General features: G+C 46.4%; 1 protein-coding gene across 3 annotated transcripts in view; it reads right to left on the reverse strand.

Moving 5' to 3' along the window:
* Window positions 1–25,982, reverse strand: part of LOC311583507 (uncharacterized protein) — a gene marked incomplete at its 3' end in the record, with an annotated part of 74,340 nt that overhangs the window by 1,341 nt on the left and 47,017 nt on the right. Inside the window, exons 1-3 of one of the 3 annotated variants that reach the window (XM_084757174.1) lie at window positions 10,756–10,975; window positions 6,832–6,967; window positions 4,056–4,140 (exon numbers count right to left, since the gene is read on the reverse strand). Of the gene's footprint in view, window positions 1–219; window positions 244–4,055; window positions 4,141–6,831; window positions 6,968–10,755; window positions 10,976–25,982 lie in introns of those variants that run through there. The other 2 variants (XM_084757173.1, XM_084757175.1) reach the window with 2 other exon arrangements.

The following is a 25,982-nucleotide window of genomic DNA, read 5'->3' on the forward strand; positions in this document are numbered from 1 at the left end:
GGCAGGGTGGAGAGCTAGAAAAAGATATTCTGAAGTGGTTTTATGTCGGCCCCAAGAGGCAGCCTTATTAAAGAACACGGTGAGCTCAATGACATCTAAGCTCATATTTCTATCCCATCACTCCTTTCCTCTTTTTTCTTTTGCAGTTTAAATCACAGACTGGATGACAGTTGTCAAATGTGGCAAATTAAGATCATAAACCATTTTTTACATTCTTACTGAAAAGCAGGAATCACTGGAAAAACAGAAGCAGCAGACGAAGAAGTCTGAGTGGACACAGGCAAGGTTTCCCTGCGCCGAAGGAAAGCAGCTATACACGCTGCGCTAGCTCCTGGTGCTTTGTCTGCATCACACGCGCTAGCACTCGGCCACCAGCACCGAGCACACCTTTATGTCTTTTTTCCTCGCCGTGAAGACTGTGTTCCTTGAAGACAAGAGCCTTATTGTAAATTCTCTGGTTTCTCTACACTACTCAGCATGATGCACTGAGGATACAGGTGGGTCCTCTGTGACTGATCAGCTTCCCAGAGAACAGAAGCACCTCGCGTTTGTGCTGCACTCTTCCTTCCAAGCAATGCAGAATGCATCACAAATATCAAATTGCCTCATTAATCTGCCAGGCACTTATGATGAGCTGGTTGCAAAGATTACTTCTAATAATGATACCATGAACATAAAAAATTTTTATTTTCAAAGTACTTCTACATACAATGTCTCATTCTCACAATTTGCCCGACCTTGATCGACAGGTGTTTTCCTCGTGAATGAACCAGAGCACGTAGGTGTGCGCATGCGCGCACGCACCCCCCCCCCCCCAATTCTCTACCTTCCCCAAGCTCACTTTCTGAATGGACAGACAGAACCGAGGCTGAAAGGAGCCCAGGGCCTCAGGAAAGGCCTGACAATAAAATCCAGGCTTCTAATTCCTAACCTAAGAGAGGTGTTCAAAGAAATAATGCCTACCATTAGCCTGCGTCTCTGAGAGTAAGAACAAGCGAGCCAAAGCTACCAAATGCCTTGACAGCCAGGAAGACTGGAAAAAGGTCTTCCACAGAAAGATCCCAGCATGAGAGGGACTTCCTTCTAAGGACTCCTCCCTTATCCCTCAGCTGTCCTTCCAGGCTTCTCCCATCTCTTCTTCAGAACACCTGGCATTATTACTGAGCCCCAGGCACTGTTCTTAGCACGGTGTCCACACGCCAGCTCACTCACAGCAAGCCCACGAGACTGTTATCACTGCCCCCATCTTAGCAATGATGAGGTCGCTGTTCACTCTGCTGGTGGTAGAGCTGGTGTGGGGCCCAGGCCTCTGGGGCCAAAGTAGGTACTCTTCACAGTGCAGGGCCACTCGCAGGTGCGGGGAGCTAGCCCTTCAGCCACTCACTATGACGAGCAGCACCCTGGGCAAGCTCACTGGCTCCTCCTGTGAGCCAGGCACCACTTCGTATCTTCTCCATCTGCTCCTGTCTACCTCGTGTCTTCCTTCCCTTGCTCTAGTTGCAGGCTGTTGGTGTTTTGGTTTGTTTGTCATGTCTCCTTCTATAGCTCTGGTTGGCTTGGAACTTGCAATGTACACCACATGAACCTGGAACTTGCACTGATTCCCACTTCTGTGCGGTGAGAACTGTGATTCCTGTCTGTGGCCTTGGCTATTACTTAATAGGAAGGAGACGGCTCACCAAGTGGGGCATCCCCACACTAAACCTGCAAACCCCTTTCCCGGAAGTACCCATCCCTTTTTGCTTCATTATATTCAGCACAAATAATAAGAAAAACCAGTCATTTCCGCCTACAGCTCAGTCTACTAAGAGAGGGCCTACCCATGCATGCTGAAAGCTCTTATTCTGTTGCCTGGCCATCCCTTCTATCTCCCACACCCACCAGATCTTTCATTTAGGATTCAGGCCCATGGTAGTAATCCTTCCAGCGCTAAGACTAAATAAGTAAACAAACTAGGCAGGGCTCAGCAGGTACCTGCCACCAAGCCCGTCTGACCGCTGGGACCTGCACACTGGAAGGAGAGAACTAGCTGCCAGGGGTTGTCCTCTGGCTTCCACAAATATGCCCCGGCACACATGCACCCAGAGAGCCACACAAATTGTAAATTGATAAACGTAAAGAAAAAAAATAAACAAACAAAGCATAACCCAATCTAGCCTTCTACTCCCCTCAGAGCCAAGTTTCTCTATGTGTGTGATAAGAGGCATAATGTTCTCTTGCCATTCACCTTTCACTATATGGAGTTGACTTTTATCTTCAGATCATAGGACCACAGTTTCTGTGGGGGTCACTCCATATACATCTCACTCCACTATCTATCAGGTGTATACACAGTAGCTACAAATGTATTGATACCCCAATGCAAAAAAAACCAAAAAACAAAAACGCTAAGGGCCAGGCATGGTGGCGCACACCTTTAAGCCCAGCACTAGGGAGACAGAGGCAGGAGGATCGCTGTGAATTCGAGGCCAGCCTGCTCTGCAAAGTGAGTCCAGGACAGCCAAGGCTACACAGAGAAACTCTGTCTCAAAACAATAAATAAATAAATAAATAAATAAATAAATAAATAAAATAAAAACCTACTTATACCATTACATGACTTTTTTTGTTCAATTACAAAACCTTCAATTATGTCCTTCTCCAGCATGACGCCTATAGATGGCAATGCTGTCACTTGACAGCAAAAGGTTGGACACTGAGGACAGTCCTGCAAGCAGTCTCTGCCACCACTATCTGCACTTCCCTCTCCAGCTGCTCCTCATGTGTGTGTACCCCGAGTCCCTTCCCCACTAACTCTAACTTAACTCTGATTTCCACAAGCCTACACCCTGCACTCTCTTTTCCGTCCGTCCATCCGTTCCCGCTATGCCAACAGCTCCAACATTTACACACATAGCTTGGCTTGCGCCCTGCAACCCTATAAACACTTGCTACTTGACTCCTCCCTGGATAGCTCAAAACTGGCAGGACTCAACATGAATTATTCACCTTGGTATAGTCTACCTTCCAAAACTCCCGTTCAGTTAAACGCCTCTTCCATCCACCTAGCATGAAGTCACAGGTCACATATTTCATCTTCAGAGAAGGGTCCCTTAAAACCACCCACCTGCATGAAATCTCCATCACAGTCTCCAGAGCAGCTTGGGCTTCCCTGTAGTTTTCATGTTTAACTGTGTGGACCATTACATGATCAACTGTGCAACATTCCTCTTCCCCACTAGATGCTAAGCTCCATGAGGTAGGGACCAAGACTAACTTATTATTCATCTTTCCATCCCTGGAATCTACTAAGGAGCCCAGAACATTTGATGAGTATGCCTAGGAGGTACCGTCACAGCAGCTTCTTTTTATTTATTTATTTATTTATTTGAGGTGGGGTATTACTATATAGGCCTACCTGTTCTGAAATTCTCCATGTAGACCAGTCTATCCTTGAACTCCGAGAGCCACCTGCCTTTACCTCTGCCTCCCCACTGCTGGGATTAAATGCCTGAGCCACTACATCTAATTCCACTGCACAATTCATTCATTCATTCATCCATCCATCCATTCATTCTTTCTTTCTCTTTTTCTTTTCCAGATAGGGTTTCTCTGTGTAGCCCTGGCTGTGCTGGAACTCAGAGATCCTCCTACCTCTGCCTCCCAAATATGCCACCACCGCCTGGCTACTGCTAAGATACAGAATACACCTGAGCATCTATCGCCAGCTGAGTAGATTTAAAAGCTAGAGCAAGTCCTCCTCCCCCAGGGGGACTATACGGCCTTAAGAAAACATTGTAACCCTGTCATTTATAACAGCACAGATGAATCTAGAGGACATTAAATAAAGTAAGCCAGGCACAGAAAGGCAAATACCATAGGCTCTGACACACATTTAACAAGTTAAACTCAGAAGAAGGCAGGAGAATGGCAGTTGCCGGAGGCTAGGGTGGGGAGGCAGGGTTGGATGACTGAAAGAAAAAATATCAACTGTTGAGAAAAAGCTAAAGCTTTCTGTAAAGATCTCACCCCTAAGCCAGGCACATGTTCCTGCGCTGTCCCCCAAGTCTACTCACCCAAACCCCAAGGGTCACGACACTGCAGACTTCATCCTGGCGGTGGGGGGGAGTCGGGAGCCCCTTCCTCAAAGGTGACCCTCACCTAGAAGAGAATACAGTGGATGGGCATTCCAAAGCAGGTCTGAAGATACCAGCAGTATCAATATGACTGTCATGGAGTGACGTAGAGAAACACAGGTTTCCTATTTGCTCTAGGGTTTTAAAGAGGAAGTGGCCATCTCACTCATGAACAGAATCACCTCCCAACTGTTGAAGGGTGTATACAGGACTCGCAGATACTTCAAGGCTCTTGGGGTTTCCTTTTCTTCCCAACTACATGTTTTGTTTTCAGAGGCTGTCGAGCGAGATATTAAGTGCAAATACAATCAACTTTTCTACTTTTGAAATCTCCATGCATTTAATGGATTAAAAAAGAAAGCTCACATGTTTGCTTCCACCTAGTACAGAGACCGAACTCTGTGAAGGTACGTCGAGACAAAAAGTGTGCTTCTCAAGTTACAGCCTTAGGGTCACGCACAGCTGCTCCCTCTGCACCACTACAATTCTATGTGGCAAGAAAACGTATTTCCACACTTTTGGTAGGCGCTTCGGACTGAACAAACCTGCTTTTATTCCGTGCCACTGCGTGCAGAGTGATGTGCTAGGCTGAGGGAAGCTGGGAGCCTGGGCAATTTCCAACGTCAGTCCCTGTACACTACAACTGTAACACTTTGCCAAAACTCTACAGTTCAAAACATTACACTGATTTATCTCATTTGTGCATGCATGTGCATGTATGCCATGGTGCGTGTGTGAAGGCCCATGGTGCGTGTATGGAGGTCCATGGTGCATGTGTGGAGGTCCATGGTGCGTGTATGGAGGTCCATAGTGCATGTGTGGAGGTCCATGGTGCACGTGTGGAGGTCCATGGTACATGTGTGGAGGTCCATAGTGCGTGTGTGGAGGTCCATGATGCATGTGTGGAGGTCTATGGTGCATGTGTGGAGGTCCATGGTACGTGTGTGAAGGCCCATGGTGCATATGTGGAGGTCCATGGTGCACGTGTGGAGGTCTATGGTGCACATGTGGAGGTCCATGGTGCATGTGTGGAGATCTATGGTGCCCCATGGTGCATGTGTGGAGGTCTATGGTGCACGTGTGGAGGTCCATGGTACGTGTGTGAAGGCCCATGGTGCATATGTGGAGGTCCATGGTGCATGTGTGGAGGTCTATGGTGCACATGTGGAGGTCCATGGTGCATGTGTGGAGATCTATGGCGCCCCATGGTGCACGTGTGGAGGTCCATGGTGCGTGTGTGGAGGTCCATGGTGCATGTGTGGAGATCTATGGTGCCCCATGGTGCACATGTGGAGGTCCATGGTGCATGTGTGGAGATCTATGGTGCCCCATGGTGCACGTGTGGAGGTCCATGGTGCGTGTGTGGAGGTCCATGGTGCGTGTGTGGAGGTCCATGGTGCATGTGTGGAGGTCCATGGTGCACGTGTGGAGGTCCATGGTACACGTGTGGAGGTCCATGGTGCCTGTGTTGAGGTCCACGGTGCACATTTAGAGGTCCACGGTGCATGCACATGTGTGTCATGGTGCATGTGTGGAGACCCAAGGAAGATCTGTGAAAGTTGGTTCTCTCTTTCCAAATTGTGAGACTTGGCACAGGCGCCTCTGTGGGCTGAACCTCCTCACTGCAGAAGCTACAGTTTTGTGATTGCAAGGGAAAACAAAGTTCTGGAAGGTTTGAGAGCCAGGTAAGTTAAGGGTCTTTAAAAGGCACTCTATAGGATTAGCAAAGTTTTAAGTAAAGTCACAAACTAATTTGGCTGCGCTCAGAATCAGAACTCCGGCGTCCACTCTTTCAGGGATGCTTTCCCACTGCCCAGCGCTACAAAGTCAAGTTTATTAGAACTATGTCATGTTTAACAAATTTCATCTCTGCACCATGACCGCTATTCCATAAAAGGCACAGCATCATACTTAGAATGTGGAACTAAAAGGTCTTAAGATTCCATTCCTAGCTCATTCTTAACTTCTGGCTTGCCAACAACGAAACGGCTTCTTCAAGTACACAGAAGGAAGAGCCGACCGCTCCCCAGAATGTAGAGAAAAACTACGATTCCGTGGGCACATACAGAAAATCTCAGTTCACATGATTATTTCATGTGTTAACAGGGCAAAAAGGCATCTAATTGTCATTGTCCTTCAATGGCCACTAAACTTTAAGGAAACAAAATTTCACATTAAGCTAAATAATTCTGACAAAACTCGAGTGTTCAAAGTAAATTCTAACTACCATCCTAAAGAATAACGGCTACCCAAGTAATTGTTTTACACATATATCCCTTCTCTGTGAATTTTTACTGGATTGCCTGCTAGCCCCTGTATGTCATCCAGGGCTCCCTGGAACTATACTCACTCTATTTAACACTTCAAAAGCGGTATCTCCCCCAGGACAGTGTCAATCATCGCCTCAGCACCTGGTACTCAGGAAAAACCCAACAAAACTACCCTGAGCTTGCAACTTTGAGCTCACATTCGCACCAAACCAAGGGGACACGAGAACTCTAGCTTCATTTCTCACTGTCTGCCTTTCTCCTCAGCCTTCTGCCCAGTCACACAAAAGTTCCGTGACTTGCCTCTGTTTTGGTGACCTTCACTTTGGGAACTCCAGAATAAAGAGCAGCCCAGTTTAACCTTACAAGAAATCCCACAGAGACAAAAGCCAACATCCTGAGCTTAAGTCCCAGAAGGTACAATGTAAAGTGAGGTTTTTTTTTTTTACCTGTCAAGATGTCTGCTTTGCTTTGTCTTCTACATTGGGGCAGGGAGGAACTTTACAGAGAAGGTGAACTGTCACCTCACCACACAGGAATTTTTAGGTCAACACGAAGTGACACCAGTTAGTCCCACATTCAGTCCTAGGATGACAAGAAGAAAGGAAAAGTTCATACCCAAATTCACACTGACTCCAAGGGACACCACCCATTCCCCACAGCACTGTGGCCGAACGACACCTGGAAGAAGGAACAGTAAGAAAGCAATTAGTCAAGAATAAGGAAGGATGGGCTGGAGAGATGGCTCAGCGGTTAGGAGCACTGACTGTTCTTCCGGTGGTCATGAGTTCGATTCCCAGCAAACACATGGTGGCTCACAACCATCTATAATGTGATCTGATACCCTCCTCTGGCCTGCAGGTGTACATGCAGGCAGAACTCTGGATACATAATAATAAATAATAAATCTTTTTTAAAAAAGAATGGGGAAGGCAAAGGCATGAAAACTTTAAATACAAGTCAGAGAAAGGGGCTACCATCTATCCTGGGGGGGCGGGGCACACATATGCTAATGGAACTAGGGAACTTGGAAAGAAAGAAACAAAGTGTCCTCTGAATTCTTGTTTTTAACCTTTTCTACAACCTCAAACAGCCATCACAGGCTGCAAAATGGTCTTTGGATTTTCACAGTGTCTCTATGCCCCTGTTCTTAGCAATAATGGAGATACTTATTAAAAAAAAAAAAAAGCACAAAGCCCCAAATGTAACTGGCCTTAAAACAACTTTCAAAAATCACTCTTAAAAAAAGAGAGAAAGAAAGAAAGATTTGGTCTAAGGTAGTTCTTAACTCCACAATTCATAGCTCCCAAGGAGTCTGTATAAAGGAGAGCAGAGGTGGCGTGGAGCCTTCAGGGAGTAACATAGATCATCATTTTGACTAATCTCTAAGTGATGAAGTCAGCATCGCCCTTCAACAGTGGGCGTAGCATTAGCAATACTGTGACTGTGCCACCAACAGCACTGCCACACATCTTCACGTCACATTAGCTGTTGAAGATACGCTGACATAGTGACACGCGTTCTTCCCTCATCACCACTTCAAAATCACAGTCTCATTAGACGTTATTCAGTGTGTTAGAAAGAAGCACACACATTACCATATCACCACGAACATTTTGACAACCCATTTGTACTTCCATTTGCTTCATTTCATGCATTTAAGAAACATTCTTAGGTGGGACCCTGTATCACTTGATTGCCAGAGTACTGGGATAGAAAACACACTAGGAAGCAGAGTTAGAAAGAGAAGAGCTCTCCCACAGGCTCTCCCATCACACTCACGAAGGGGGATGGGGGGGAGAGAGGGAGGGAGAGAGAGAGGTCATTTTACCCACATAACCCCATGGCTGAAGAGGACTAGGCAGGAAACCAAGGACTATGCCTTAGTCCACAACACAGGACTTCTGCAGCCTAGGTTGGAATCACATCTCACTCCCTGTGCTCACTTCTGCTCAGTATTTACAATTACCATCAAAATCATATTGCCTTGCCACTAAACATTACTCCTTCAAAATTAATATAAAACCTAAATTTGGACAACAGTCCAAAACAAGTGTACGAAACATCCCTTCTTGTTCTTTGGTTAAACACACTACTATGATTGTACAAAAGGTAGAGCTGGCCTGTTAATGAGCCAGTCAAAGTAGGACTAAAAAAAAGTTGTACTGCATAATCTCATTCTCAGAGGTGTTCAAAGAACCTTCCGGACAGGCGTTAACTGGCTAGGCTGAAAGGCAGCTCCGAGTGTTACAGCAGGCAGCATTCATTACCACTTCACAGGCAGGGAAGCCAGAAAACACCAGAGACTTGTTCGAAGTAAGTCAACCAGAGAGTTAACATCTTGATTCCAAGTTCAAGGCTTTTCACCACTGTACCGGGCCATCACGATCCAATATTCAGCTGGTTACAATGCTTGTGAAAGCCCTGGCTCTTCCCACTAGCATTTTCGTTTGGTTCACAGCAGCAGATCTTTCTGAAGGCCACAGGGAAATGACCCATAGAAGAAACTCCAGTGTGTGTAAGTTTGTTTGTTTTCTGCTTGTGCTGGTTAACAACAATCAGGAAGAAAACATTCTCTTTGCTCAAGAGCCAGGTCCATAGGACCCACCCTCTAAACAGAAAACTATACAGAAATTGTGCTTTCATCTATAGGCCAATGACGTTGCTTTCTGTGTATCATATATTTTGAAACTATTATATCCAACACATTGATTACAAAGACTTTCAAGGCTCAATATCCAGCTTCCAGATGATAAAAATATCAAATACCCTACCATACACCCCCACATTTCTTCAACTAGTCCAAAGCACCAGACAGTTGACAGAGCCCTTGTTCCTCAAAACATGCTTGCAACACCTATCTAGCAGACCCTCTTCTTAGCAGACTTTGCTCCTGGTCCCCAGGACTACCAGATTTGCACACAAACATTTCTTTGTACTAAACTTCCCAAAGACTAGTGTCCAGTCAAAAACTTCCAAACCAATCAGACAACCATACTGAACAAGCTCCATTTCTAGGTCCTAAACATTCTTTTTTTTTTTTTTTTTTTTTTTGGTTTTTTGGTTTTTTGGTTTTTTGGTTTTTTTGAGATAGAGTTTCCTCTGTGTTAGCCTTGACTGTCCTGGACTCACTTTGTAGACCAGGCCCACCTCTAACTCACAGAGATCCGCCTGCCTCTGCCTCCCGAGTGCTGGGATTAAAGGCGTGCGCCACCATGCCGGGCCTAAACATTGTCTTACTCTCCCACATCCTTTGGTACCACTTCTCAATCTTACTACCTACTTTTGTTACCTGCTATAACTCATTCATCACTGTGTCTCCTACACAAGAGCCCAAATCTCTGTGGCCCAAACAAGCATTTAATTCCATAATATATCAAATACTCCATCAAACTGACTTTTTACAACGCCACTCAATCATTTTCCCACTGAAGTCACTGCCAGGGGTTGACTTGTGTTTGCCTTAACTAAAGTCTAACTTTGCATCAACTGCATCCCGCCTCGGAGACTATCTCTACAGAGCCGTAGGTACGTCCATTTCTCTACCCTGTCGAGTGACTTTATAAAGTCCCCATCCGATACCAATCTTAGTCTCAAAATCCACTCTTAACACTTAAAAAAAACACTCTCCCTTACCTCCAGCGGGCCAAGGCTCTTTGAGGACAGATTTCAAGCCTTCTTTTTCATCCTTGGCAGGCTTCGCATAAGGTCCCCAGCAATACTGTTATTACAGGCCTAGGTCCTTCCCTCTGGACTAACAACTAACTCAGCGCTTGTTTTCCTTACGATATCTCCATTTGACCAAGCTCACCCAAACACTTAAACCAATGACATCTTAATAGTCTTTGCAACTTTCAAAGGCCAGCCAGTGTCTAGGGCTCCAATTTGAAAACCACTGGTGTGTTCTACGACCCCCCACAATGACTCAGTGACCTAACATCGCCAACTCACCTGCTGGAACCCTTTACAACTCAGACATTCCTCTAGGCTTTCACCTCCCCCAACCCCTTCAACAAGTCACTGGCCTGCGGAGTCCCTTTTCCTCCTCTACTTATCTCCGGGGTCTTTCAGACCCCACCAAACTCAACGAGAAATCCCCAATTTCGCGCTCTCCATCCCAGGACCCTGAGATGGTCTTCTCCCCTCAGGTAACCTCTCCAAGCTCAGCTTTGGGACGCAACCTCTAAAATCCCGAGAGATGCCCCGGGTCTCTCCCTCAGCTCCTGGGGCTCCCCCGCCTCCCCCAACAGGTTCCTCCAGACTCAACTCGCCGAGCCAGCGCCCCGACCCCCGGAGGCCCCCGGGCCACACGCGCACGCGGACCCGGCCCCCGCCGCGCCGGTCCGCCCCTCCCCCTCCCCGGGGCCACTTACCCCGGGCCGGAGCGGGGGAGGGGCGAGCGCGGGCGGGGGCAGCAGTCCCAGGCTGCTCTCAGCCCCGGGGGGCCGGGGCCGGGGCCAGCAGCAGCGGCAGCAGCAGCGCAGCGTCTCCCCCCGGCGGCGGCGGCAGCGGCAGCGGCGCCGTCCCACTCCCGCAGGCACACATAGGCTCCATTGTCCGCCGGCGCCTCCCCCTTTCCGGCTCCCCCTCCCGGACCCGCCCCTTCCCCCTCCCCTTGGCCCTCCCCCCCGCCGCCCTGTGCCACGAAAGGTACCGCGGGCCCCGCCTCGGACGCGAGCGAAGGCGCGCCCCTCCCCCGGCCCGCCCGGCGGGGAATGGGGCCCTGGACCCGCCGCCGCCAGGGCCCGCCCCCTCCGGGGGAATGGCACCCGTCCCCCTCCCCGAACACGCTCGATGGTACCAGCCCGCCGCCGCCTCCACCCCCTCCCGCGCCTGGCCCGAGAGAAGCCGCCCGCGCCCCGCCCACCCGGAGGCCCCGCCCCCGCGCTCCACGAGGGCCCGCCCTGCCGGCACCGCCTCCTGCTTTGCATGGCTCCGCCCACCCAACCCCGCCCCGACTAGTCACCGGGTCCCCCCGCGGTGACGCCCACTCCCCCGGTTTAAAGCCGCAGAACCCTGGTTTTCAAGTAAAAGATTCCCCCGCAGGACCCGCGAGGCGGGTGGTGCGGCGGGAAGGTTCTCTTCCTTCCCTCTCCCTCCTCCCCACGGCTTCCAGCAGTACTGGGGTGCCACGGAAGGGGACTAGAAAAGGCGCGGAAGGGGGAAGGGCAGAGTGGAATTTGGCCATCTTTGACAGAAACTAATTGGGAGCTTGCTGAAGGAGGTGGTCTTCCTTCACTCTACCCGGCCGCCCAGGTCCGGGCCTAGTCCCCAATCTTCATGCTCCTGCCTCACACCTCTACGCTGCGATTCCGCCCTGCCTCTACCAGCCCTCCCAGCCGCCTCTCGGTGTCTGCTGTACCTTTGCCAGTGCGAGCTTTCTTCCCTCTGGAGAGCAGGGCCCCTGGGCTTGCACTCTTCTCCCGCTCCCTAGAGCGGACTCTGTAGGGTCCTACAGGGGCGCGGTAGCCACCGCAAGACCTTACCTCGGGCCCTGCCCCGCCCCGCCCTGCCTGGCCGTCTCTACCTAGGATCCCCAGAGAGCACCTTCTGCCCAGGGCCCCCAGGCCTTCTCCCAACGGCATTATCACTCACTCCCTTAATTTTTCGGAAGAGCTTTGTTGTAGAGAATTCTATTCTAAGCCAGTGTGTTCAGCACCACCCCAGTGAAGTGAGATGTTGGCTTATTAGACTGCACTTTTTCACATCTCGGTTAACGCATGTTTGCTCCAATTCCGGTTATTTTGTTCGGCCGCTGTTACTACCTTGACTAGCCCTCGTTACTGTCTGCCCTTCCCACAAAACCCCTACCAATCTTCAAGTTTGTACTTGGCAGAGTCTACCTTAATAGATGGTTCTGCAACTCCTTGCACTGGTCCAAAGCTTTTCTCACAGTTAAGTGAATCCTGTTTCCCTACCTACATACCTACATACATCTGGTCTTAGAGTATCCATGGATTTAGCCAGGACAGCACTGCTGCCTCAGCCTTTCTGTCTATGAACCAGGGACTCTTCCTTGTGGTGCCCTTTTAAGGAACATGTTGTACAGGATGATATAATAGAACCCTCAATAATAAAGGTCCGTCTCTGCTTCCCAAACTACTCAGAACTAATGACCGGCCTTGTGGGTTTCGATACAATTCAGAACTGAGTAACTATGGCAAAATAGTTTCTCTTTGTGTTCTATTGAGACTGAGTTTATACATTTACAAGAGAGTCAGCGGGGCTGGAGAGATGGCTCAGTGGTTAAGAGCACTGACTGCTTTTCCAGAGATCCTGAGTTCAATTCTCAGCAACCACATGTTGGCTCACAAGTATCTATAATGTGATCTAATGTGCACTGTGTACATAATAAATAAGTAAGTCTTTAAAAGAATGAGAGAGAGAGAGAGAGTCAGGTAAGTCTAAATGATACAAACCCGAGAGCAAAAGGAGTCCAAATAGGAAATAAAATTGGGGTTTGGGGAGGGGCTATCAACCTTTGGCTTTAGAAACTAGATTCAACACAGCCAAGAACCACTGGTAAAAGAGGCATGAGGGAAGGTCAGATAGGAATATGAGAAAAGACAACCAAACTAGAAATATGTAAGAGACATTTGGGATTGCAAATGTAGGCTCATATAGAGTGTATCCCTTAAAGAAAACCACTACCAAAGCACATTCTTCTCTTGGAACACCAGGACCAAAAGCAAGTTGGGGAGGAAAGGGTTTATTCGGCTTACACTTCTGCGTTATAAGTCCATCACTGAAGGAAACCAGAACAGGAACTCAAGTCGGACAGGAAGGATGCAGACAGGAGCTGACACAAAGGCCACAACGGAGTGATGCTTACTGCCTTGGCTCCCATTGCTTGCTCAGGCTGCTTTCTTCTAGAACCCAGGACCACTAGCCCAGGGATGGCACCACCCACCATGAGCTGGCCTCTTTCCCATCACTAATTATGAATTTTCAGCTTCCTTATTTTATGGATGCATTTTCTCAATTGAGGTTTCTTCCCTTAAGATAACTCTAGCTTATGCCAAGTTGACATAAAACTAGCCAGCAGAACTTGAGTATTCCAGCTCAGGTCATTGCAAGTCAGCAAGCTAAACAGCAAACTATGACACTAACGTACTTGAAACAAAACAAAACAAAACCTTAACTGTTTTTTGCTAGGCATTAAGCTCTCATGCAGCCATGCGTTAAAGATCAAAAATTATTTACTGAAATGGAAGGAAGATGAAGATGAGGGTCATGTGTACAACACTAGGGTAAGAGCAATAGCATCAAGACTTTAAGCACAAGCCTGCATGGTGGCACACACCTGTAATGCCGGCACTCAGGAGGCAGAGGCAGGCGGAGCTCTGTGAGTTCGAGGCCAGCCTGGGATCGAGGCAGCCAAGGCTACACAGAGAAACCCTGTCATGAAAAAACAAACAAACAAACAAAGACCTTAAGCAGGCTAAAAATCAGGAAATATAAAGGTTAATGGCTCACAGCAATGTTAGTTTAGTTATATTACACACAGTACAGAAATGCGTTTTAAAATATCATTTATTCTGCTCAATAGTTTCTTTCACTAGATGTTTGCTATCTGAATTTTTTGACCACCACATGTCTGGTGTCACTGGGCAAAGACTTGTCTTTGGTGTAGCAGGACCTGACACACTGTGTGTGTATAAACATCGTTGGATAATGGAGAGATCCTTCTAGAAGCATCTTGCAAATAGAAGTCTAGGGATGTTTGTGCTATTCCAGCAGCTCTGTGAAATCCCCCTTCCTCCAAATGACAAAACTGCAGCCGGGTGTGGAGGCGCACGCCTCGAATCCCAGCACTCGGGAGGCAGAGGCAGGTGGATCGCTGTGAGTTAGAGGCCAGCCTGGTCTACAAAGTGAGTCCAGGACAGTCAAGGCTACACAGAGAAACCTTGTCTCAAAAAACAAAAACAAAACAAAACAAACAAACAAAAACAAATGGAAAAACAATAAATAAATAAATAAATAAATAAATAAATAAAGGCTTTCCACAGCCTAGATTTGAGTTTTCTCACCAACCCTTGCTTTTCAGAAGGACAGTTAGCACAAAGTGGCCTCCAAACCAGCCTGATATGAGTCTGACTTTGTTTTCTCAACAGCTCATCTCATCTGTGGCATTAATTAAGTTTGCCTCCAGGCTTTTCTATCTGGACATCTGTTTTCCTTCTTTTGGCTTTTTGAGATGGCATTTCTCTATGTAGTTCTGTGTGTCACCCTGGCTGTCCTAGAACTGAAGAGATCTGCCTGCCTCTGCCTCCCCAAGTGCTGGGATTACAAGGCGTGCACCATCACTGCCTGGCCATGGACACCTAGCCAAGTTAAAGGGACAAGAGCACTTGCTTCCTCAGTTCTTCCTAAGCATGCCTAAAGACTACAACAGAGAGGAATCCATCTGGCTTTTTAAAAAAATATTTTAGAAAAATGTTTATGTGTATGGATGTTTTACATGCCTGCACATGTGTGCAGTACCTACAGAGGCCAGAAGAGGGTGTCTGTCAGATCCCCTTTGGATGAGAGTTATAAAAGGCTGTGAGCCGCCATGTGAGTGCTGGGAATGGAACCTGGGTCCTCTGGAAGAACAAAGGCCTTAACCACTGAGCCATCTCTCCAGGCTCTTAGATGACAGGTTTTTTTTTTGTTTTTTTGTTTTTTTTGGGGGGGGGGTTTGAGACAGGGTCTCTCTGTGTTGCCTTGGCTGTCCTGGACTCACTTTGTAGACCAGGCTGGCCTCGAACTCACATCGATCCACCAGCCTCTGCCTCCCAAGTGCTGGGATTAAAGGCATGCTCCAGCATGCCCAGCTTAGATGACAGTTTTGATGTGGAAATTTTTAATGATTTGCCAAGACGGCTTTCCCAGTGAGTGCCTAGGATTGTCCTAACTTGAAACTGCTCCTTCCCACTAGTCTGTATTAGGGACAATGGAGAGAACAGCAATAAGACCCTATGGGCTGCGGAGGGCAGTGATCCTGTCAAGAGTTTGGTGGGAACTACTGTAATCCTGACACTAGCTGGCTGGCTGATTCAAGCTTGCTTAGTCTTAATTTTATAGTTCCTAACTGAGCAAGCTTGAGCCAGCCAGCCAGCCAGCCAGCCAACCAGCCAGTGTCACAGCTACAGAAGGCAGCATTCATGCTCGTTCCTACCTGGCTGTGTCTCTTACCTCACCATCCCACTCCCTAAAATTCCAGCTGTGTGACATTCAACCTGCTGAGTTAGAACTCCATGGTGGTGCTCTTCTGCCCCTTTCCTAATCTGACCATAGTCCACAGAGCTTAACAAGAGGCAACCTAAGAGCTCCGTGTGCTTCAGCCATGTCCCCCCCCACACAGCTCCTCATCTTTATACATAAAAACAAACAAATGGGCAATGACGTCGACAAGAAAAAGTGTGTGTGTGTGTGTGTGTGTGTGTGTGTGTGTGTGTGTGTGTGTGTATTTAGCCTGCATGTACATCTTAGTACCCTGTGTGCCTGGTGCGCTCAGAGGCCAGAAGAGGATGTTGCATCCCCTGGGACTGGAGTCAAACAGAGCCTTAAGCCACCATGTGGGTGCTGGGAATCGAACCCAGGTCTTCTGGAAGAGCAGCAGTGCCCTCAACTGCTGAGTCATCACTCCAGCGCTGAGCATTAAACCCAGGGACTAGCGCATGCCAGGAAGGTGCTCTCCCACTGAGCTGTAACCTCAGTGTTCATACTAGTTCCTCGTATCTATCCTTAGGGTCCCACTTCCCTCTCCCTTGTCAATTCCCACTAATTTCTTGTTTCACATTTTGTTTCTAACAGCTTCCTCAAGCAATGATTCTAGATGTTTTCACAATGCATACCTGATTACCATCCAGACATTTTTCTTAGGACTCTTCTCCTTTATCTATTCAGGGTTAGTGTTCTGCTCTTGGGCCCTTCCCATTTCACACAAACAACCTCTTTTCAGTGTCTCTGGAATTGTTGCCAAATCATTTCAGCTTTGTTTTCATGGCTTGTGTGCGGGTCACTCTCTTTATCCAGGCAGCCTCCCTTGACCTCTTGACATCCCACCGGGCAGTGGAAGTCCCTCCTGCCTGTGTGTAACTGTACTTGGTGTCTACATTTGGGCTGCCAGATAGCACTAGAACAACCTTAAGCCAGAAAGTGGATCCCAAGCAGAACTCAGACAATGAAACATGAGCGGAACTTCATCACGTATCACCTAGTGATCCTGTTATGTGTTCTCATCGCTGTGCCGTTGACCGCAGAAATGATTCCAATTTCAGTCCCTACCGCTCCTACCTACATTGTTAGGTTGGTCTTGTTTCCTTCCACCTTGGGAGAGAGCCATGTGAAGTTTCCCCCTTTTGTTTGTCTTTTATCTCTTTCTTTAGTAAAATCTCCAGTGATATGCTCGTCCCCGTTCTTTTCATCCACATCCATCCCAAAGACACCCTGCACAGTGGTTTCCTTGTTTGTAAATACTTCAGCCAGGTTACCAAAACACCGTCCCAATACAGCCTAACCCAGCTGCCAAATCCACCAATAACGATCTTCCTGCCTTGGCGTTTTCCTTCAGTTTTCAGTTCCCACAAGGGATGTTATTATGGCTTTGTCTTCTTTATTGACTTAAGTGATTCTGTCTGGGTCTTTGACTCTCCCAAGTTTGGCTAGCCTTCTTTGCACCGCACCCAGCGGGTATAGTCCAGGCCTCACTTGAATTTGATGCTGTGTTTCCAACTACTCAGCTCAGCTCCGTGAAGAGGTCAAACCTGAACTTACCCCCCCACCATTCTCAATTCCCTATATTTTCAATGAGGCCTCAAACTGGGGGTAACCATGACTTTACCTCTTGTGTATTTCTAGTCACCAGTGTCCAAAAATTCCTCCTGTAATCTGTTTATTGTTTTTCTGTTTTCCAAGTTGGGACTGTTAGACAGGCAATGCCGGTTCCAGTCTCTCCTTTCCTTAGTTACGTACTCTTTCCTAACAGAACTTCCTAAAGTTGTCCACACACACTCCAGCTTACGCAGTGCCCATTCCTCTAGCCAAGCCTCATTGCTGAGGTCTCCTTGGTTCTTTGACGCCATCTACTCTGAGAGCCCAACAGTATGGTATGATAGCAAAAATACTGGCTTTAGAGTTATTTGAACCTGAGTTTGAATACTGGACTACACTTTTTAGGCAAGAACCTACAAGCAATGGTGGCATACTCCTTTAACCCCAGCAGTTGAGAGGCAGAGGCAGGCGGATCTCTGTGAGTTCAAGGCCAGCCTGGTCAACAGAGCTAGTTCCAGCATAGTCAGGGCTACATGAAGAACCCTGTCTCAAAAAATCAAAGAAGGAAAGAAAGAAAGGAAGTTCAGATAGCACCCCTCTTTTTTTCCTTCTTACTCATTTCAGTTCTTTACATCACCAACTTAAAAACACCTAAACATGCAGGCTTAAAAACCACCCACCTCTTACTGTGCATCCCAGTTCCCCACGCCCAAACCTGAAAGGAGATGCTTATGCCTGCTCTGTTTTGAATCATTCATCATTGCTATATTTATCAAGGATCTACTAAATGCAGGGCATATTAAGGTATCAAAAATATCTTAGATGTGCAATCCTGTGCTTGAGGTGCACCAGACTTGAAGAATTCATTCATTTAAAAATTAAAATGTTGAGTAAGTATCCACTGTGTGCCTCGTGCAAAATACGAAAGATTCAAAATAGAAAAAGAAACATAAGGCATTTTTTCCCATCATGTTGGGATCTGGGGTCTACCTAGTTAGGAATACTAATAAGTAAACACTTATAATCAATTATAATAATTGATATGGATAAATACCAGGTGTTGGATGCATGAGACAGAGCTATATCTAGGTAGACAGCAGACTTAATGTAGAAAGATCCAAGCAGAATCTTAAGGAATGCGTAGGAGTCAGCTAAGCAGAGGACTCAGCAATGGGCAATGGCTCAGCTGTGTGACAATGTATATAAATAGCCACAAAGCAAGAAAAGAGGTGATAGATAAATGGCAGCGCGGAGGCAAAAAGGCAAAGTGGCAATCATAGGAAATCCGTTGTTTGAGGGGGAAGGGCTAAGTAAACCTGCTTCGTTGAGGTGGAGGCCTTTGAGGCCAATTGAAGGTCAGGTTGGTTCAGACAGGCAGCTGAGGCAGCACCTCACTGCAGGCAGTGTCCAGCACAGCAGAGGGACGGCACCTTGTTTGCTGTGATGACATCTAGGTTTTCCTCTGCTTTCCCAAAACATGTATCTGGGGAGAGCTGCTTCTGGGTGGAGGGGTTCGTAGTCAGACTGCCTGAGTTGGAAGTCTAGCTCTGCTGCCAGCAAGCTGTGACCTTAGAAAAAGAACTTGTCTATGCCAGACCCCGTGGCATGGAGCAATGATGCCAGTTCCCCACCCCCCACCCCCCAGCATCATGGGAATAAATGGCTATGAGTGGCTACATACAAATAGGTCCCAGGATAGAATAACTGCCCAGTAGATGCCAGTTACTGTTCTTTTTGGTTGTCTCCTGACTGTCTCAAGTGGGATGGACTGGAGGGAGAGACTTTAGGGGCACCGAGATGCTCCCTTCATTCTTATACTCCGCCTCCTTAACGTCCCTGGCCCTTTCCTTTACATTCTGCCATTAGAAAATCACAACTTTGGATTTAAGATATCACTTCCAACCCCCCCCCCAGCTGTCCGCCCCCCCAGGCCTTGGGGGAAACACAATAAAGGGTTAACTCTGCTTTATTCTAAGCAGTTATCTGGCCATAGTCATATCCTCCTCCGTAGCCTCAGACTGCACCAAAGGAATATTATGGGAAGAAAGAAAAAGGTAATTCTGAAACCTGGAGGTCCTTCCTCAGAAATTGAAGCCAGGCAGAGAGATGCTCAGAGGGCTTTCTGGGGGCAGCCCTTCTGAGATTAGAGGAAGGTGCTGAAACTGCAGAGAGATGCCGAGAAATCAGAGAAAAATAAAAACAAGGTCTTTAGTGGCCAGAAAGGCAGGCTTTGCCAACTCATGCAGCTCTGACCTTGACTTGAGGAATCTTCATCAGCCACCCCTTTCACCACGCTGTGCTGTGTTTGAGAATGAATGATTTTGGTCAGGATCAGTTTTGACTCACAGGAATGAAGGGCAGTATGCCGGTGAATGAAGAAACCCTGTGTTCAATTTTTTTTATTGCTTTACTTGTTTGATCTTTTATCATTGATCATTTGTGTTAAATTAAACAGGAGTCGGGGAGGCTGCCATAGAAGCTGAAGAAATCTTATAGTTCAATTGGGGAAGCAACAATAAAAGATGTTTAATAACAGTTAAGATCTTAATTGAATTACAGGCATGCTGAAAACCACAGGCTTCCAGAGAGAAGAAAAACAAGCCATGAGTGGAGAGAGTGTGGGGAAAGGAGTGACAGTTTTATGAAGGGTCAGAGGTTAAAATGGCCTTGTAAGAATATGACCTAGTAGAAGCAGGAGGAAAAGATGACCAGGAGGGACAGACAAGGTGCCATGTCAGACACTGGAAAAGAACACAGTAGATGCGTAGCTGTGAGTCATAAAATAGGGATGGCAAAGGACATCAGAGTGACAGCTGTCATTTACAGAACAGTTAGCACGGGCCAACTACTCACCTAAACAATTTATATTATCTTATTTAATACATGGGAAAACCCCATGGGATAAGGCTGCTTTCTGAGAGAAGTGACTGTCCTAACACCTGCAGCTAAAAGTGTGCAGCTGAGGTTAAAGCCAGTCAGCTCGAGGTGGAGCTGGCTCTGTGCACACAGCAGCCTCTGTTTGTACACATGGTAGGGTCAGTGGGAAGTCAGTTGGGTAAATATAATGGGAATTAGAGCTGCAGAGGTGGCCCAGAAGCTATGAGCGCTTAACCTAAGTTTGCTTCTCAGCATCCACCTCAGGTGATCACAACCATTGGCAATGCTAAGCCTCAGGACATCTTATGCATTCTTCTGGTATCTAAGGGCAGCTGCACATAAGGGCATACGTCCTCACACACTCACCCACAGAAATGAAAACAATTAATATTATGTTTGTTTTTTTGTTGAGGCAGAGTTTATTTGAGTAGCCCTGGCTGCCCTGGAATTCGCTTTGTTGACCAGGCTGGCCTCATACTCAGAGATCTGCCTGCCTCTGCTTCCAGAGTGCTGCGATTAAAGGACTGAGTCACCACAGGCCAGTTAAAAATCTTTTTAGAATGCAATGAGAATTAATTGAAAGAAATAATCAAGGGAAAGCATACAAAAAATATACATTGTTAATTTGAAAAAAGAAACAAAAAAGCTACAGTTGACTTGACACTGCTTGTGAAAGAGCCCCTTTCTTGCAGCATCCTTCTGCTAGTGACTTATAATTATGTACCCATTTTACAGAGGAACAAACCAATCTTGAAAGTAAATAACTTGCTCAGGTCTCACAGCTCTTAAATAGCGCAAAGGTCCACCCTTAAATGTGAGGCTAGTGGCTAATTCTGTGTGTTTGCTGCTTTTCTACATCACCTACCCTTAAGCAAGGGAAATGCTTTATTTGCATAGTATTCTTCAAAGCATTTCCGCTCTCACAGCCACGTGTTATCCTTATGCAAACCATGTGGCTGGACCAAGACATAGCTAGCTCATAAGAAGCAATAGTAATACAGTCATTAATATTCTAAGCCAACACTGGTTTGAGTGCTCTCCTAATACCTGGCTGGCATCCTGCTAAGGGCTTTCTACCCTAATTCTATTAAAGAACAACTCTATAACTCAGCTTCTATTATTAGCTCACTTTGCTCATGAGAAAACGGGGGCTCAGGGAGGTTAATGAAGAAACTGGGCTTTGAGAAGTTACAGGACTAGCTCACCACCATGTGGCGATGAAAGGTTGCTGCTGAGGATGCGCAGAGTTTGCTGGTGTCACACCCATGCCTGCCCTTTCTTTGCATGTTGATACTCTATTAACCTGTGGCTTCGGGCCTGGGGGGCATGGTGAGCTGCAGAGAGAACAAATGGCAAGGAAAGCAGCTAACAAAATATATCTAGGGTCAGATCCCTGGGTATGAGATGATGCTGACCCTGCAAGGGAAAAGAGGACTATTTTGGAGCTGGCTGAGTGAGCACAAAGCTGAAGTAGCTCTCTTCTGCAGCACATCCACGGAGCGGGGAGGGGAGACTAGCATACACGGTACTGCTAGTTTAGAAACTGGTACAAAGGGAGCACTGTGGTCAGAAAGGGAAGGGTTGAAAAATACCCTGATCTGCAGTGAGATGCCACCGCAAACCAAGGAGGGATGGCTACAATGAAAAGAAGCAGACCACCAAGTGTTGGTGAAGATGGGCACCATAACATCATTCTCTGTCTGTGTGTTTGTCTCTGTCTCTCTCTCTGTCCCTCTGTTTCTCTGTCTCTCTCTGTCTGTCTCTGTCTGTCTCTGTCTGTCTCTGTCTGTCTCTGTCTCTGTCTCTGTCTCTGTCTCTGTCTCTGTCTCTCTCTCTCTCTCTTTCTGTGCTGTATAGGAACGCAATCAAAATGATGCAGCCACCTTTGAATATAGTTCATTTGTTTCTTAAAAACTTAAACCTGGCCTAGCAGTGGTGGCACAGGCCTTTAATCTCAGCATTCAAGAGGCAGAGGCAGGTGACTCTCTGAGTTTGAGGCCAGCCTGGTCTACAGACTGAGTTCCAGGATAGCCAGGGCTACATAGAGAAATCATGTTTCAAAAACAAACAAACAAACAAAACAAAACCAAAAGCCAAACCTGAGTTTTCCATGTGACCCAGCCAGCAATTGTACGCCTAGTTTTCTACCTAGGAGAAGTAAAAACATACTACACCAAGACTTGCCTGTGAGCCTCACAGCAGCGTTATTCTCAGTCAAAAAGCAGAATCAACCTAAATGCTCAGTTGATGTATGTATAAGCCAACTGTGGTCTATCTGTTCAACGGAATATTATTTGTCAGCAAAACAACAGCAACAACAAAAACATTGACAGACTAGAGTGTAAATGTATCTCAAAATTACTATGCTAAATGAAAGATGAGAGATAAAACAAACAAACAAACAACAAAACCCACCAAAATCCTGTATGTTTTTTTATTTCACTACGTGAAATGCCTGGAAAAAGAAAATTCATCTGGAGATTGGTATTGGTGGGATGAAGACTGACCACGATGAGAATGTTTCAATTTAATTTATTTTATTTTTGGTAGCATGGGGGTAAAACCCTGGGCCTTGGGTACTGGACATGTAATCATCTACAGAGCTATGTCTCCTACCTACAAACAAGCAGAGATCACACGAAATAAATGTTCTAGAGCCACATGATGCCAGTGGTGGCTAATGTACAACACGTATGTAAAGTTTGCGGTACGCGATAGCACAAGGAACTGGCCACTTTAGGAAAGTGAAGCTGATTTAGGATTTAGGAAGGAAGAACCAGAGTTAAATTTTAGAATTATGAGTGAGCACTGGACATGGAAGAAGAGGAATCCCACCCCCCCCACCCCCCCACCCCCCCCCCACCCCCCCACCCCCCCCCACCCCCCCCCGGTGATAGAGGAAGCTACAGACTCAGAGGGGACAGCTGGATGAGCTCCCCAGAAGAAAAGGCATGCAGGAGAAAAAGAAGGCACCACAGGTGAGCCCTTAGTGCCGCTACCTTTGAGAGGATGATCTAAGGCCAGGGGAAGTGCCTCAGTAGCAAGGAGCACTTGCTACACAGGCACTGTAGACCGAGTTCAGATCCCAGCCTCCACCTAACACACCAGGGTCCTGGTTGTCCAGGGTTGCCTATAACCCCAGTTCTGAAGTGGGTGGAGGCAGAAGGATAGCTGGGGCATGCTGTCTTCCAGCCTAATTGAGAAAACACAAGCTCCGGGTACAGTGAGAACCGCCTGCCTCAAAGGGAGAGATGCAGAAGATGATGTTCAATGCCTTCTTCCAGTTTCTGCATGCATAGACAGGCACATGTAACTGTACAGGTGTGCACACATATATCAAACAAAGACACACAGCAGCATATGCGCGCGCGCACACACACACACACACACACACACACACACGTCAATAAGTAAATAAATAAATACATGGTTAACAAGAATTTTAAGGTGCCCAGCTCCTATTAAACTTTACTTATATCCTTTAAGCTCTGGCTGCTTAAAGTGTGGGCTGTGGCCTGATGTGGCACAGCTGGAAAGGGGTGGGGTATCCCTAAAGCATTGGCAATCATGAGGGGTTTCTAAGTTCACAACAACCACAACCAGTTCAAAGATTAAATGCATAATGAGCCCAAACATGCTCGACCTGTCCCGCCCACATCACATGACACCAACAAAAGGTGTTTGAAATACCTCACTCAGTTCTGAGACTATTGTATGTTATGAATTGCAGTGGGGATTTTTGTTTTTTGTTTTTCCTGTACACACAAAGATTTCTTTCTTTTTTTCTTTTAAAAAATAATTTCTGGTCTTTGGTTTATGGAAAACAAAAACTTTTCCTACTGTTATTCTTCAGCTTGAAACGTCAAGGTACTCTAACTTTGAACAGTACTATATTAGTGTGTTTGATTTTTAAAAACTCATAAATTTCACAAGTATTTAGTAAAATCATATTTTCTGTTTTTGCTTGCGTGAGACATAGAACTATAAAGATTATCTGTTGCTTTTAATTGGGAACATTTAGAAAAAGTCATTTCTGTCTAACAGAAAGACATGTAAACGTTCACGCCTCTTCCCATTCTGTTTTGGGGTCTGTTAAAATTATACCCTCAAGCTTTTAATTTGAATCACCTTTGTTATTGTTGTTGTTTTTCCAGACAGTGTTTCACTGCGTAGTCCTGGCTTTCCTAGAACTCACTCTGTAGACCAGGCTTGGCTTCAGACTCAGAGATCTGCCCTGCCTCTGCTTCCTGGGGAGTGCCGGGAGGGGATGAGAGGCCTGGACCACACTGCCCAGCTAACAGCTTGATGTCAGACTTTAAAAACTGGCCGTTGCTGTTTTCTTGGGAAAATACTTTGGGGGAAAAAAGTGACCCTGGTTGGTTACTTTCTTTCACAAGGTATCTGCAACAGTTTAGTAACCAGTGTGGCTTCTTCCTAGACAGCTGAGTAACTCCTGGGTCTTGTAAAGGCGCCTGAAGAAGCTGGAAGAGATCCATTGCTGTGTTTGTCTGTCTTGTGCATCGAGTGCAAACAAACGTATATCGCTCTCTAAGAAGCCCCTGTCTGAGACGCTTGAGCATCATAAAAAGCAATTAAATGAATTTTGGTTTGGGATTCGGACAGAATTTCCAAAATGGCCTTAAACATGCTTCCGCCGTTATACATTGAATATTTAAGTGACACAGCATTCTCAACACTGACAAGCATAAAATCAAAAATATTGATCAACAGTGAAAAATACTGGAGAGGTTCTACATCCTGCAATATCCTGCAATAGCATCTATTCAGGATTTAATTCTTTATATACAAATAAACAGGCAAGCCTAGGGTGGTGGCACACACCTTTAATCCCAGCACTCAGGAGGCAGAGGCCACCCTGGTCTACAAAGTGAGTTCCCAGACACCCAGGGCTGTTACACAGAGAACTCTGTCTCGAAAAACAGCAAACAACCAAACAAAGAACAACAACAAAAGAGAGAAGAAGAAAAGTTAAGTCTAGCTCAGAATATGCAAATTTGCTTTAATCTTTAATAAATGGTAAAATTGTAAGCATATCAAGGAACTGTTTTTAAATGTATTTTTTTTTTTATAAATTATCAGTAAATGTTTGAGCTGTATGACTAGTTTATAAGCCTATGTATCCAAGGTGGCATACAAATGTTTCAGATGGGGCTGGAGAGACAGCTTAATGGTTAAGAGCTCTTCCAGAGGTCCTGAGTTCAATTCCCAGCAACCACGTGGTGGTTCACAACCATCCATAATGTGATCTGATGCCCTCTTCTGGTACGTAGTTGTACATGAAGATAGAACACTCATGTACAAAAAATAAATAAATACTTTTTAAAAATAGAAACAGCAACGACAACAAAACAAATAATCCGGATGAAAAGAGGTCTCAGAGAGAAAAGGTTTAAGAAGCCATAAGCCCTCACTCACTGAGAGCAGAGGTATGTGGACCCCAACACCCCCAAATCCTAGGCTAAATCTTCCTGTGGAAAGTAACTTCTAAGTGACTAAATATACCAGGTAACTCGGAATAGGTTGAAAACTTTTCTCTGTTTTAATGTTAAAAAGAGAATTACAAAAAACACTTACACCCAAACTAGTCACCACGCCAGCCTTAGGGAGTGTCCCCTGCCCCCAGCAATGGAAAGATAAGCCTTCTCCATCTCCAGCCAGCAAGATGCCCATCCTACTGTTTGGTCCCAGTACTGGAGTCTGAAGCCAGAAGTAATTCAGAGACTTTGAGGCAAATTGTGCGCCTCATTTCCTTCAGTCATGGATATGTAATGGAGCTATGGCTCAGTGGCAGGAGGCTGCGGGGTGGATTCCTGCTCCCCGACCCCACCCCAGATGATTAACAGACCAAGGTAGTATGAACAGTCTAGGATTTTTTTCCCCAATAAAATCACAGATAATCCAAATACCATTACTATGACAATATTGCAATAGTTATTGGACCTGC

Source organism: Acomys minous (genome assembly GCF_964271855.1).
Source record: "Acomys minous genome assembly, chromosome: 14".
Classification (NCBI taxonomy): Eukaryota; Metazoa; Chordata; class Mammalia; order Rodentia; family Muridae; genus Acomys; species Acomys minous.